At 43.1% G+C, this 14,755-nt stretch overlaps 1 non-coding gene across 1 annotated transcript; it reads left to right on the top strand.

Annotated features, from left to right (window-relative positions):
* Positions 1–239: 239 nt before the first annotated feature.
* Positions 240–316, top strand: Trnal-cag (transfer RNA leucine (anticodon CAG)). Its single transcript has one exon. It is a non-coding gene; the product is annotated as a tRNA-Leu (tRNA).
* Positions 317–14,755: the final 14,439 nt, after the last annotated feature.

Genomic DNA, 14,755 nt, shown 5'->3' with positions numbered 1-14,755 from the left:
GCGGGCAAGTGCTCTACCAACTGAGCTACCGAAGCACGACTCACGCCCGGTACTCACAGCTTTACTTCTGCCAGTATCTCGTCTCCTACCTTCCAAACTTTACAGAAGCTCTCCTGCGAACCTTGCAGAACTAGCACTCCTGAAAGAAAGGATATAGCGGAGACATGGCTTAGCCACAGCCTGGGGGATGTTTCCAGAATGAGATTTTCACTCTGCAGCGGAGTGTGCGCTGATATGAAGCTTCGGTAGCTCAGTTGGTAGAGCACTTGCCCGCAGAAGGCAAAGGTCCCGAGTTCGAGTCTCGGTCGGGCACGCAGTTTTAATCTGCCAGGAAGTTTCAATACAAATATTGTTAAGAGCTATAGTTTACCTTTCATAACAGAATAATCGGTAATTAATGTGACAACAATACTGTTAAATCTTTTCATTGTTCTTATTCTATGTCACTTTTGTGTTTAGTTAGGGAAGAAATTGTTTCTATGTAGAAATCCGTATACTCTTGTAGAACGTAGGTTTCGATTTTCATCAGATTTCCAATGTTTGGATAGGATGACCGCGATGGTGGTTTATGTGTCTTTGAACTAAGATCCAAGAACGTATGGCTGACCAGAATATTGTCGAATACCCTTGCCTTAACCGCTTCTTTCATGGAATTAGATAAAATGATAAACGTTTCTGATGGAAAATTTCATTCTTTCGTTTCTAGATTGTTTTCTTTATTTTCAGAGATGGCACATTTTTTGTAATGCAGTTTCCAACAGCCTTTGAAATCCAAAACATCTCTGGTTGCCACATCACTGACAGAAAGTTTCCTGACAAAGAACTCTGTATAATAGGACGAGCAAGATCATACGCTCAACAGCCTATAATTTTGTTAGGTATTTGGTGACAATTCCCAAATCTTGGTTACAAGGTAAAAACAATGACCTCTCAGAAGGAAAAATTGTTGGATATTCCTAAAGCTGCATGTGTCCTTGAGTGACAGAAGATTGCATCAGGGTGCGATTTTTGTTTTCGTCTGCGAAGTAATCAGAAAAGAGACGGAGCTCCATTTTATTTTCAGGCACGTCCTTTGCAGATTCTGGTACAAAAGAGCAAACCACATCTGGCGATTTCTGCCATGCTTATACTCTACATTTTAGTAATCGTAATAAATAGGGTTCAAAATGGTTCAAATGGCTCGGAGCACTACGCGACTTAACTTCTGAGGTCATCAGTCGCCTAGAACTTAGAACTAATTAAACCTAACGAACCTAAGGACATCACATACATCCATGCCCGAGGCAGGAGTCGAACCTGCGACCGTAGTAATAAATAGGGTGTCACCAAACTTTTCGTTCAAATTGACACAGGTGATGATAGTGGATCCACAACCGATTACAATGAGATAGGGATCAATGTTCAGAAATGCATATTCATTTTGTTATGGACCTACACAACGCACACCGCATGACAGCAATGCAGTGTGTAGTAACTCTTCATGGTGCAGAACGTCCGTCTCAGTGCATGCATGGCGACGTCGCATGAAGTTTTGCCGCACTCTCTCAAACATCCCTGGTGTCTGTTGTACAATGGAGCAGGCAGCTTCAATCCTACCAAACAGGTCTTCATCCATTTCTAAGGAGGTTTCTTGCGCCAACGTCTTGCCGTAAGCCCAGAGGCAATGGTCCATAGGTGTGAGATCCACAGATCGCGCTGGTCGTGGGACAGGACCTTGTAAGGGATCCATGATCCCACGAACATAGATGCTAGTTTCCGACGCCCATGTCGATTGTAGAGAGGAGTCGATTGTCGAGTGCTGCAGTAGGCAGTGGGACTAGTGTTGAGTGTAGAGTAGTACTGGAGACTATCGAGTGGGAAGTAGTGCGGAAAAGACGGGCAAGAATGGTGGTCGAGTGAGTTGTAAACGGTAAAATTCACTGGAGTATGACGAGTGAGCACGTCCCCCTGATCGTCGTGGGGTTGACCCTCACTAATACCGATTCGCGAGTTGTATGAAACAGAAAGTGACAAGTGCCGAATTACGTGTTTCGCGTCAACCGCGTCGGCCAGCAACAACCATGGATTGCAGTGAGGATTGTTGTGAATGTTAACCATCAGCATCGCGTGTGACGAAGTACTGAAAATCAACAACCAATAAAAAGATATAACTGTGATTAGACGTGTAAGGCGAAGGTAGCAACTGCCTCAGCATCTGTGTGTTAGTAGGAAATGTATATCAGTTTGTACATCGCAACCTTTGTGGTCCTTAATAATAGACAAACTTTCTATCATTTCCACTATTCAATCTCAGAACAGCCGCACTCGGTTGAAATACCCCGAAACCAGCAGAAAAACCGATAGCCTTTCATCCATTAAGCACACGGTCATATAATCATAATAATTAACTGTGTGGCGGCTTCTGTAAATTACACAAAACCCAATGAAAGAATTTAAACGGGGGTGCTTCATCTTGGCGACCGTGATAGGACAGTTGCAATCTTCGGATCCGAACAATGGTTTATTAAGCACTATTTTTGGTTTCAGTGGAAAGACATTGGCATTTATCGGACAATTTTAGTGCAAGAGCAATCCGGTATTGTCGTTACCGTGACTAAAATTACAGTATTCCAACTAGAAACAGTGTAATATAACATTTATGGTGAAATTAGAAAACGCGCACATTATTTAGACAATACAGTGCAAAAGTGAATGAGGAACAGTAAATAATTTCTTTTTTCAAGTTCAAGTGACAAAAGCAATGTTAATAAACAATGTATTGAAGTATGGACACGAAAACCTGCATGAAGTACTGTAAAATTCATACTCTAAGAAAAGGAGCGTTTGTGCGTAACCGCGAGTGAACCAGCCAAAATTCCGTTACGAAAGTATCAGGAACATGTTTTCAAGTGTTGTAACCGAAATTGTCTTCTGAACGGTGTAAATCGCTCCATTTGATGTGGACCCATAAACTGTTACCGCATTTGCGAGTGTTGACTGTGGCGTAATTGTTAGATGACGTCACCCAGACTAAGCGGCTAGCCAGAGACTCTGAAACAGTGAAGAAGTTCCACACGCTGCGACAGCAAGGATTTGGATAGCGGAGATGTACCACATTGACCGGTGACTACAGCGGAGCAAGTGGTTGAAGTAGAAACAACGACGACGTGGAGTTTGACATCTAGTGGCGAACCCTCGAAGTATACGACGTCTGCGCCACCTACCCGCCGATCAGCGAAATACCTGACAACAGCTCCATCCTGTCGCCAACCACCGAACCACGAGACTGCGTCAGCGCGAGTCGTCACAGACGTAAGCAGTGCACACGGCACCACACCAGCTAAAAGGCGCTTCGCCCAACAGCCGCCGCGCCGGAGAAGCCAACGCCAACACGACTAGCAGCGCGACTTCGAACGTCAAAACATCGCGACTTCGACGAGCATCGAGGGGTGAGTGAGGACAATTTGCTGGCGCGAGACTAATTAATATCGCACTGTCTTCAGAGCGCGGAAGGAACTTCAAATTAAAATTGTCAATTGCATAAAATATAAGAACAGTATTTTTTTAACATTTTTTTTTTGCGAATTTTCTCTGAAGCATGGTATGCTAATATGCGTATGTTTTCATGCTGTACAGCACAAAATAGTATCTCATTTGCATTATTTATTGTAAACTACATATTTATATGTCTTCTAAGTTGTATGTATGTTACTTTGAGATTTTATGTATAAATGCAGTCATGCGTCATGTTTGATCCGGGTAGGCGTCTGTAATTTATGCTGTTCAATGGAGAGGTCTGTTTTGCCAATCTCGGTTAACCTAACACAGTGAAGGATTATTTCGTTATTAGCTAATTAGTGTTTGGGTTACTAGGAGATTACTTTATTTTTCTTGTCAGTGCGTAGTTTATAATTGAGAATGGATCCTGAATTGAAAGATAAGGTTGTGGAGGAGGTAGTTAGAAAAATGGAGATAGGGCAGGAAGACAAGGATGAGTCAGGAATTGGTAATAGTGGAATGTCAATGGACAGCTCATTGGGTTATTCAACCGTTTACCCTGAGACACCGGTAAAACCAATTAGAAAGGAACTCAGTCTAGAGGATGGAGAATTGCAGTCAGTAATAATTAAGATGCTCCAAGGAATCGACAAGCAGTTAGAAGAGATCTCCAAAGGAAATGAAGAAATAAAGAAAGAAAACAAAGAAATCAAAAAAAGTATAGCAGAGATGTCCCAAGAAAACCAAGAAAACTTTAGGAAAAGACTGCAGGAATTCCAGGAACAGATGAGAATAACTCTTCAGGAGAGAGATGACAAGTTACAGGTGAAGACAGATCAACTCCAAGAAGAGATGAACGATATGAAGACAGAAATAATTGGAAAAACTGAGGGAGATGTTGAGTGTGTCAAAACTGAACTGGAAGGGAGAATGCAAGAAATGGAAGCACACCACAACCAGCAGATTAAAGACGTGGTACAAATACAACAGCAGTGCCATGTTAATATTGGCAAAGTGGGAAACAGGCAAGTGAAATTGGCGGATGCTGTGAAACATATAGTCACAAATGAGATCAAACAGCTGAAGAAGGGAGTCCAACAGCTAGAAACTAAAACCGAAGAGATTGATAGGAAGATAAATAGTTCCACCTTAACAGTAGGGGAGGGCAAGTTCGTTACATTAGTAAATGCTGATAATAGGTATGCCCAGACCAACATGGGGCAAAAATATAAACCCAAAGGGGCATTGAATCCGATGATATTTACTATGTGGTTACGAGGAGTTTTCCCGGCACACTTACGAGCTGAAGATAAAATTCAGTTTGCAATAGACAGAATGGAAGGTAGAGCTTTCACCTGGGGAGTTAGGAAGAGTTACCAGCTACAGTCAATTTGAGGAAGAACTTTTAAACAAATACTGGTCCAAAAGTCACCAATGTGCAACACTTGAAGATTTACTGCATCACAAGTCCCTTAATACCTGGAGAGATACCTTGAGAGAATTTTCTGAGCATCTATGGGAGTTGAATGAAACATTAGAGCAGCCACTGAATGACGACATAATGATATCAGCAACTAAAAGGAGATTAAGTCGTAGGATGCAAGAAAACTTATCTGGAAGCCTGATTAAAGATAAAGATACTTTAATGGAAGTATTGGAACAATTAGAAACTATACATGCACAGGAAAACAACCAGATTCGTGGTCAGAACCAAGGTGGAAATAATTACTATCAAAGTCAGTTTAATGGCCGACCAAATTACAGAGGTAGAGGTGGGGGTACTGGATATAGGAACTGTGGCAATGGTCGACAGTTTTACCACAATCATAGCAGAGATGATGATGACAGGAATTATGAGAGAAGAGATGATAGACAAAGGGATCACGAGGTAGGAATTGAAGAAAGTTAGGTGTAGTGAGCCAGCAACTCTTTTGCTGGTATACCAAGTGGCGACTGGTACACTCCCAGCTGGGTGAGACTTTATTTCTTCTTTCAAGTTTCACTCCTCTACCATGTTTCTCTATCCCTAGATTAAGAAAGTTAGTCTATAGTAGTTAGAATAGGTAGTGGTCGTCCAAATAATTCAGTCAGGAACCATGTAGCAGATTTACAGTTGACTTAAAATAATGATAAGTAGTTACTATTGATGTAGAGTGTGAGATGTCAAAGAATCAATAAATTAAAAATCAGTTTAGTGTCAGTACACTACAAAATTAATAGTGCCAGAAGTAATGAAATGAGAACCAGATCAGAAAGCCAAGGTTTATAAAATGTGGTGGGAAGCTAATTGGTCAAACAAGAGTGTGTAATCTTATAGAGTTGTTTTGTGAGGCATGAAAAGGTCAAACTGTTGTTAGAAAATTGAAGTAATGTATCAGCTGGTAATTAGGATGACATATAAAGAAACAAATACATGAGGAGATAGTTGTTCGAATAAATGATATGAAATATGATGAACGGAGAGGCCAAGGAGCCTGGAGTAGTATTTTTATGTAGTTATTGCAGCGAATATGGAGGGTTGATGATGTAGTTTGAAGATGTATATTTATTTGCAGTGGAAGTTTCTGTCAAGTTGAGGGACTTATGTGTAATGAAGTGTACTGAGTATGAGATGTTTGAAGTATTGAAGTATATGGAGGATTGATGTAGGTTGAAGATAGATATACATTTATTTGCAGTTGAAGTTGCTGTTAAATTGAGGGAGTTATGTGTAATGAAGTGTATTGAGTATGAGATGTTTGAAGTATGTCATTTAGCACATGAGCAACATCTGTTTGCAAGTTGTTTGTAGGTCTACATGTTGATCTGAGGAATACTGATAAAACAGAGAATGTAACTCATGAGTAATGAGTAGTTCATGTATCCAATTAGCTATCAGAGTCAGGTGTGGTTGTACTTACATCAAGGTTTAGAAGCAGATTTCTGGCACTGTGTAATGAATAATAAATATCCATATAGCAGATTTGGATTAATTTCAATGTAACAGGAAATATCGTACCTCTCATCTGAGCATTAATGACAACAGTTCACATATGGCAGTGTAAATGTTTGGCAAAATGAGATGATCAGTAATTTGAAATTTTTCGTTGGATGACCACATTAGTTATAGTGATGCAAATAGTTATGTAAGACATATTTAGTGGTATAATGGAGCATTTAATATTATTAAATCTGTAGAGGTATGAGGGATTGCAAACTAATTGCATAAGTCAAGGTGTAAATGCTATATTTTGTTTTGATATTCAATTTTGCTTGTGTTTTCAAGACTCAAATGAATAAGTTGTGAATTGCTTCCTTAACTTTAATGTGTGTTGACAAAGTGAGTTATAAATTAGTGATAGTAGTATGGACGGTAGGAACCCCGCTGAAAGGACGGCATACCAAAGGGATAGCTGGCATTCAACTAATTTTCTTTGTTTTGTTTTTGCTGTAGCAAGTTATAATAAATATGTAATACAAACCTTTGAAAGTGAAGAGGTTTGATAAATGAATGTAAGACAAAGTTACGTAAAAATATTTACTGTACTATGTTAATTAAGATAGATTGATGTTGTATAATGTTTCTGTAGGGGCAGTTTGCTACCAGAGCCAATAGGGTATTATTTATGATATTATGTAACTTTTCAGTATGTGAACCAGAACTTATGTTCCATATTTTCATTTATACACTATGTGATAATTTTTTCCTATTATTCTTTTTCGCCTGTGGCTAGAAAGAAGGTTTTTAGGGCGGGGATGTAAGGGATCCATGATCCCACGAACATAGATGCTAGTTTTTGACGCCCATGTCGATTGTAGAGAGGAGTCGATTGTCAAGTGCTGCAGTAGGCAGTGAGACTAGTGTTGAGTGCAGAGTAGTACTGGAGAGTACCGAGTGGGAAGTAGTGCGGGAAAGACGGGCAAGAATGGTGGTCGAGTGAGTTGTAAACGGTAAAATTCACCGGAGTATGACGAGTAAGCACGTCCCCCTGATCGTCGTGGGGTTGACCGTCACAAATACCGATTCGCGAGTGATATGAAACAGGAAGTGACAAGTGCCGAATTACGTGTTTCGCGTCAACCGTGTCGGCCAGCAACAACCATGGATTGCAGTGAGGATTGTTGTGAATGTTAACCATTAGCATAGCGTGTGACGAAGTACTGAAAATCAACAACCAATAAAAAGATATAACTGTGATTAGACGTGTAAGGCGAAGGTAGCAACTGCCTCAGCATCTGTGTGCTAGTAGGAAATATATATCAGTTTGTACATTGCAACCTTTGTGGTCCATAATAATAGACAGACTTTCTATCATTTCCACTATTCAATCTCAGAACAGCCGCACTTGGTTGAAATACCCCCGAAACCAGCAGAAAAACCGATAGCCTTTCATCCATTAAGCACACGGTCATATATTCATAATAATTAACCGTGTGGCGGCTTCGGTAAATTACACAAAACCCAATGAAAGAATTTAAACGGGGGTGTTTCAACCTTCCCTTCCAATCCAACGATGAGGGTACATTTTGTTCGTGGACATTAACATCTAAGTTGGCTGGTGTACCATCGGATGAAACCACATCCTTCCGCAGAGAACAAAAGCTGCAGTCTTTAAGAACTATGACAGAAAATCTCGCTGGAACACCAGGTAACGTGGACTAGTCAAAGGCCGAGGCAGCAAATAAGGTCCTGTTAGGTTGTTTTGGGCAATGCCCGCCAATACGTCAGCAGAGAACCGTTGCTGGTGGCTACCGATGCCGGTAGCATGCGAAATGTCCTCACTCCAGATACACTATGTGATCAAATGTGCCCAGACACCCCCAGAAACATACGTTTTTCGTATTAGGTGCATTGTGCTGCCACCTACTGCCAGGTATTCCATTCAGCGATCTCAGTAGTCATTAGACAATGTGAGAGAATAGAATGGGGCGCTCCGTGGTGAGATGATTGGGTTTCACTTGTGTGATACGTCTGCATGCGAGATTTCCACACTCCTACATCCCTAGGTCCACTGTTTCCGATATGATATTGAAGTGGAACCGCGAAAGGACACGCACAGCACAAAAGCGTACACGCCAACATCGTCTGTTGACTGAGACTGCCACTGGTTGAAGAGGATCGTAATGTGTAATAGGCAGACATCTATCGAGACCATCACACGGGAATTCCAAACCGCATCGGGATCCACTGCAAGTACTATGACAGTCAGGCGGGAGGTGATAAAACGTGGATTTCATGGTTGAGCGGCTGCTCATATGCCATACACTGGAAAATGCCAAACGAAACCTCGCTTGTTGTAAGGAGCGTGAGAATTGGACGACTGAACAGTGGATAAACGTTGTGTGGAGTGACGAATCCGGTACACAATGTGGCGAGCCGATGACAGGGTCTGGGTATGGCGAATGCCCGGTGAACGTCATTTGCCAGTGTGTGTAGTGCCACTAGTAAAATTCGGAAGCAGTGGTGTTATGGTGTGGTGTTTTTAATGGAGGGGGCTTGCATTCCTTATTGTTTTGCCAGGCACTATCACAGCACATAAAATTATCTTTCACTTTATATGCCTGTAACAAAACTTGTACTGTTATAAAATCACTTAGGTTCGAAACGTTAATACGAGATCCTTGCTATTATTAATATTATTGCAATACATCGTTTCGTGCGTTTATTTTGCTGAAATTCTCAATAATGTCTTTGAAATCTATTTCATTTGAAATACACACATCAAAAAAAGTTTTGCGTCACCCTGATCCCAGAATTCCTCAAGATAGACGTTGACTGTGGACATTGTATCACAGAGACAGTCCCTTTGATTAAACCCGCCCAAAGATGTGAACAACCATGCATGAGCAGCGCCTATAAGACGGAGGGGGTCCGACAGCCGGTCAGTTCCAGTCATTCCACCAGGAAGGAGGTACACGGCTCGTGTTGTCTGTAGTTCAACCACGCCTAGACGGTCAATACCGTGGTTCGATCGCGTCCGCATTGTAACATTGTGCCAGGAAGGGCTCTCAACCAGGGAAGTGTCCGGGCATCTCGGAGTGGACCAAAGTAATGTTGTTCGGACATGGAGCAGATACAGAGAAACAGGAACTGTCGATGACATGTCTCGCTCAGGCCGCCAAATGTCTACTACTGCAGTGGATGACCGCTGCCTACGAATTATGGCTTGGAGGAACCCTGACAGCAACGCCATCATGTTGAGTAATGCTTTTCGTACAGCCACAGGACGTCGTGTTACGACTCAATCTGACCGCAAAGGCTGCACGATGCGCAACTTCACTCCCGACGTCCACGGCGAGGTCTATCTTTGCAACCACGACAGCATGCAGCGCGGTACAGATGAGTCCAACGACATGACGAATGGACTGCTCAGATTTGCCATTACGTTCTCTTCACCGATGAGTGTCTCCTAGGCCTTAAACCAGACAATCGTCGGAGACGTGTTTGGTCGCAACCCGGTCAGGCTGAACGCCTTAGACACACTGTCAAGCGAGTGCAGCGAGGTGGAGATTCCCTGCTGTTTTGGGGTGTCATTATGCAGGGCCTAAGTACGTCGCTGTTGGGCACGGAAGGCACCGTAACGGCTGTACTATACGTGAATGTCATCCTCTGTCCGATAGTGCAACCATATCGCTTGCATATTGGCGAGGTCTTCGTCTCCGTGGATGACGATTCGCTCCCCCATCGTGCACATCTTGTGAATGACTTCCTTCAGGATAACGACATCACTCGACTAGAGTGGCCAGCATGGTGTCCAGACTTGAACACTATCGAACGTGCCTGGGATATACTGAAAAGGGCTGTTTAAGGACGACATGGCCCACCAACCACTCTGAGGGACCTACGCCGAATCGCCATTGAGGAGTGGGACACTCTAGACCAACAGTCCAAAATGGCTCTGAGGGGACTTAACATCTGAGGTCATAAGTCCCCTAAAACTTAGAACTACTTAAACCTAACTAACCTAAGGACATCACACACATCCATGCCCGAGGCTGGATTGGAACCTGTGACCGTAGCGGTCGCGCGGTTCCAGACTGAAGCGCCTAGAACCGCTTGGCCACATTGTCCGGCGGACCAACAGTGCCTTGATGAACTTTTAGATAGTATGCCACGACGAATACAGGCCTGCATCAATGCAAGAGAACGTGCTACTGGGTATTAGAGGTACCAGTGTCTACAACAATCTGGGCCACCACTTGTGAAGGTCTCACTGTATGATGGTACAACATACAATGTGTGGTTTTCATGAGTAATACAAAGAGCGGAAATGATGTTTACGTTGGTCTCTATTCCAATTTTCTGTACAGCTTCCGGTACTGTCGGAACCGAGGTGATGCAGAACCTGTTTTGATGTGCGTATTTCTTTCAGTTCTTAGACTGGAGGGATGGGCTAGTCGTTGTTGATTCATAATTTTTTCAGGGATAACTGCCATCTCTGCTAACCCCTTTCCTCGTTCCAATCACAAATGGTTCGCGGGAAACACGATTGCTGGTAAGTCTCCGTATGAGCTCGAATACCCCTGATTCTACCTTCACAGTCCTTTTGCGAGATGAAGCAATATAATGGTTGACTCTTCTGGGAACGTACGCCCTGGGATCTTTAACAATAAAGCACATTGTGATGCATAATGCCTTTCTTGCAGCGTCTGTCACATGTTCCTTGCTTATGCGCTTTCTAAAGGAACGTGTAACGAAACACACTGCTGTTCTTTTGATCTCCCCTGTTTCCTCCATCAGTTCTTCCTGACATGGAAAGTGCCCACAGGACTGATGGTTTAAGAATGTGAAACTAAAAAACACAGTGGCCGTCTTGTGTAGATTTGTTGCTATGTATTTCAGCCTCAGATCACGCTATGAAATATCCCTGTTGTTGGATGTTCTGTGAGACAGGAATCTGACGATAACTTTACATGAAATTGAAAAAGTTGATGATACCATTTGTGTGACCTGAGACGCAATTATTTCTTATTATTATACAGGGTGGTCCATTGATAGTGACTGGGCCAAATATCTCACGAAATAAGCAGCAAACGGAAAACTACAAAGAACGACACTCGTATAGCTTGAAGTGGGAAACCAGATGGTGCTATGGTTGGCCCGCTAGATGGCGCTGTCATAGCTCAAAGGGATATCAACTGCGTTTCTCTAAATAGGAATCCCCAATTTCATTACAGTGGTCCAACTAAAACATTCATATTTCTTTACGTACTACACGAATATGTAATAAAAATGGGGGTTCCTATTTAGAGAAACGCAGTTGATATCCCTTTGATCTATGGCAGCGCCATCTAGCGGGCCTACCATAGCACCATCTGGTTTTCCCCTTCAAGCTAGACAAGTTTCGTTCTCTGTAGCTTTTTCCTTTGACGCTTATTTCGTGAGATATTTGGCGGGGTCACGTTAAATAGACTACCCTGTATATGTCTTCGTAGTAATCCTGCAATAGAATTGATAGTCATTATATGAAAGTTGGTTTCATGTGCGAGGAAAAAAATGAATCATTAGGATGGATGAATAGGTGTCCAATAGTGTATTAATGTCTAGTATGGTACTCGCAAAGCTCATAATTAACTTGATCTTCATACTGGTTTTTCAGTAGAGATCATTTTAGAGTTGGCGAGTCATTGTCTTTATCCAACAGGAGATCGATGCGCTAACGCAATAGTAGGGATATCTACATTTAACATCCTTTGTGTATTGCATAGGAAACTTATTGGAACAGGCATTATATGGATAAGGTCTGCTTAAACATACGGGGTAAAAATCTAACAAAGGATCTTCCTTCAGATGACTTGTTAGCAGTTCACGTACTAGTGCCGACCAGTGTGGTCGTGCGGTTCTAGGCGCTTCAGTCTGGAACCGCGTGACCGCTACGGTCGCAGGTTTGAATCCTGCCTCGGGCATGGATGTGTGTGATGTCCTTAGGTTAGTTCGGTTTACGTACTTCTTAGTTATAGAGGACTGATGACCACAGATGTTAAGTCCCATAGTGCTCAGAGCCATTTGAACCATTTGTCACGTACTAGCGACAGAGTGAATATGCCACTGTCATCTTACTATAACAACTCAGGAAACTGTCGTTTATTAATTCCTGGTGAAGCATAGTAATCAAACTATGCAACGTGATGAATAACGTGGTGTCCATTCGGAGACGTCCACTGACAGTACCTAACTTAATCGACATTTATTGCTGAGAATCTTTACTGCCACGTTTTTATGTTCTGCCAACGGCTCCCAATTCTCATAGGGTCGACACGGTCACCTGCTCAAGACGAACCTATTCTAGAGAGCGCAATCGGTAGTAATCAGAGTTCAGCACTTCTCCCGCGGAGCGACACGGCTTTAAGTGACGTCTGGGGCCGCAAATGTTTCTCCGGCGGTTGTGAGGACTCTCCGAGTGTTCCCCACGGAGACATCAGTCCTCCTAATTGAGCAGATAAAGCCGGCCGGCGGCTCGCGTCGATCTACAGTGTTGTGACGTGGGATGTCGCCTGCCGGAGTACAGGGCTGTCCCGCTAACTCTTGTCCCGAGACAGCGCCAGTCGGGCAAAACTTCCACAGTTCTCCGCGTACATTGATGACTGCATGGTTTATTCTGAAATGACTTGAAATTGAAGAAGGAAAACGTAGCTTCACGACGTGTAAAGATGTAGCAAACAGCTGCCTGAATAAATAAGTCGGGTGGTAATTTAATGGACGCCGAGAAAGCTAAAAAACTTTGTGCTGCAAAACAGGTGTAATCACAGTGTTCATGTTATAAGAGGAAAATATAGGGGAAATTATCCTGAGTTGTCTCTGATCTAAAAAAATGTAGGAGCATCGTGTTTTTCGTTTAACGATCGAAATGTGCCCATTTTGGCATGCTTGTTGCAATTTATACTTTTCGTCTCGTTTGAGTCACTTTTTATGCCTCACAATGAAACCAAGGCTCTGTATTGTGGAGAACAGTATTCAGTGTAATGGCTGCAACCGAATATGCAGGTCCTCTGTAGTCCTCTGGGCAGTGCTAAATTCCCGAAATGCTTGTGTGGAGGCAGAAACTTTTTGATGGGCGACGTGAGGGAATGGATCGAGGCACACGTGAGGTTTAGTTAGGTATGCAGTCATCCAACGGTCATTCGATAACGATACAGGATTTTTCATCATGATACAATGAAAACAGATAGCTCAAATACACAGAAAAAATGGTGTACATATAGATATATTTACGAGAATGGGTAGGTGACCTGACGTGACCTCGTTGAAGAGAACTTACTGGCATTTGCCTGAAATGATACAGGAAACACACGGTAAATGTAAATTAGCATGGCTGGAGCGCGCACGCTCCATGATCCCGCATGTTAGGTGAGTGTCTTAACAAATGCATTGAATCATGTGGTTGATTCCTGTTGTAAAATGTTGCTTTTTTCATAGAAAAATAGCACAAGACAAATTATAAAAAATAGTTTTATGCTGTTCCTTCACGTCTCTGCCTACAGTAAGAATACTCGCTGGTGACTTCACGAACATGCTCCCATGGCGCTTTTGCTCTAACGCTGAAAAGAGATATTTCAGTAATCTTTTTAATCTCCTTGATCAATTTATTAGAGTTTTCTTCCCTGCTATAAAATATTGTTCTGTGTTTCCTGTTTGTTTCCCTTGGTAAATGTACACTGGTTAGCCAGAACAGTATGATAATCTACCTAGTTGTCGGCATGTCCACCTTTTGGGGCGGATAACAGCGGCGACGCGTCGTTGCATGGAAACATTGATGCCTTGGTAGGTCCCTCCACGGAGTTGGCACCACATCTCCACAGACAAGTCATCGAATGCGAGTGGGGGGGGGGGGGGGGGGGGGCAGCACGTCAATTGGAACTCGCCACTGTGTCCCTCCATCACACTCCTGGTCTTCAAAAATGGTTCAAATGGCTCTGAGCAGAATGGGACTTAACATCTGACGTCATCAGTCCCCTGGAACATAGAACTACTTAAACCTAACTAACCTAAGGACATCACACACATCCATGCCCGAGGCTGGATTGAAACCTGTGACCGTAGCGGTCGCGCGGTTCCAGACTGAAGCGCCTGGAACCGCTCGGCCACACCGGCCGGCCGTGGTCTTGTGGCGTGGCGCATTATCTTCTTGAAAAATGTCACTGCCGTCAGAACACCTGATCGTCATGATGGGGTGAACGTGGTGTGCAACCAGTGTACGATACTGATTAGCGATCATGATACCTTAGACGAGCTCCACTGGACCTGCGCATGCCCACGTGAATGTCCCCCAGAGCGTAATGGAGCTGCCGTCAGCTCGTC

This window comes from Schistocerca nitens, chromosome 5 (assembly GCF_023898315.1).
Source record: "Schistocerca nitens isolate TAMUIC-IGC-003100 chromosome 5, iqSchNite1.1, whole genome shotgun sequence".
NCBI lineage: Eukaryota > Metazoa > Arthropoda > Insecta > Orthoptera > Acrididae > Schistocerca > Schistocerca nitens.
Note: the sequence above shows the minus strand (reverse complement) of the source record. Positions and strands in the feature narration are given on the sequence as shown.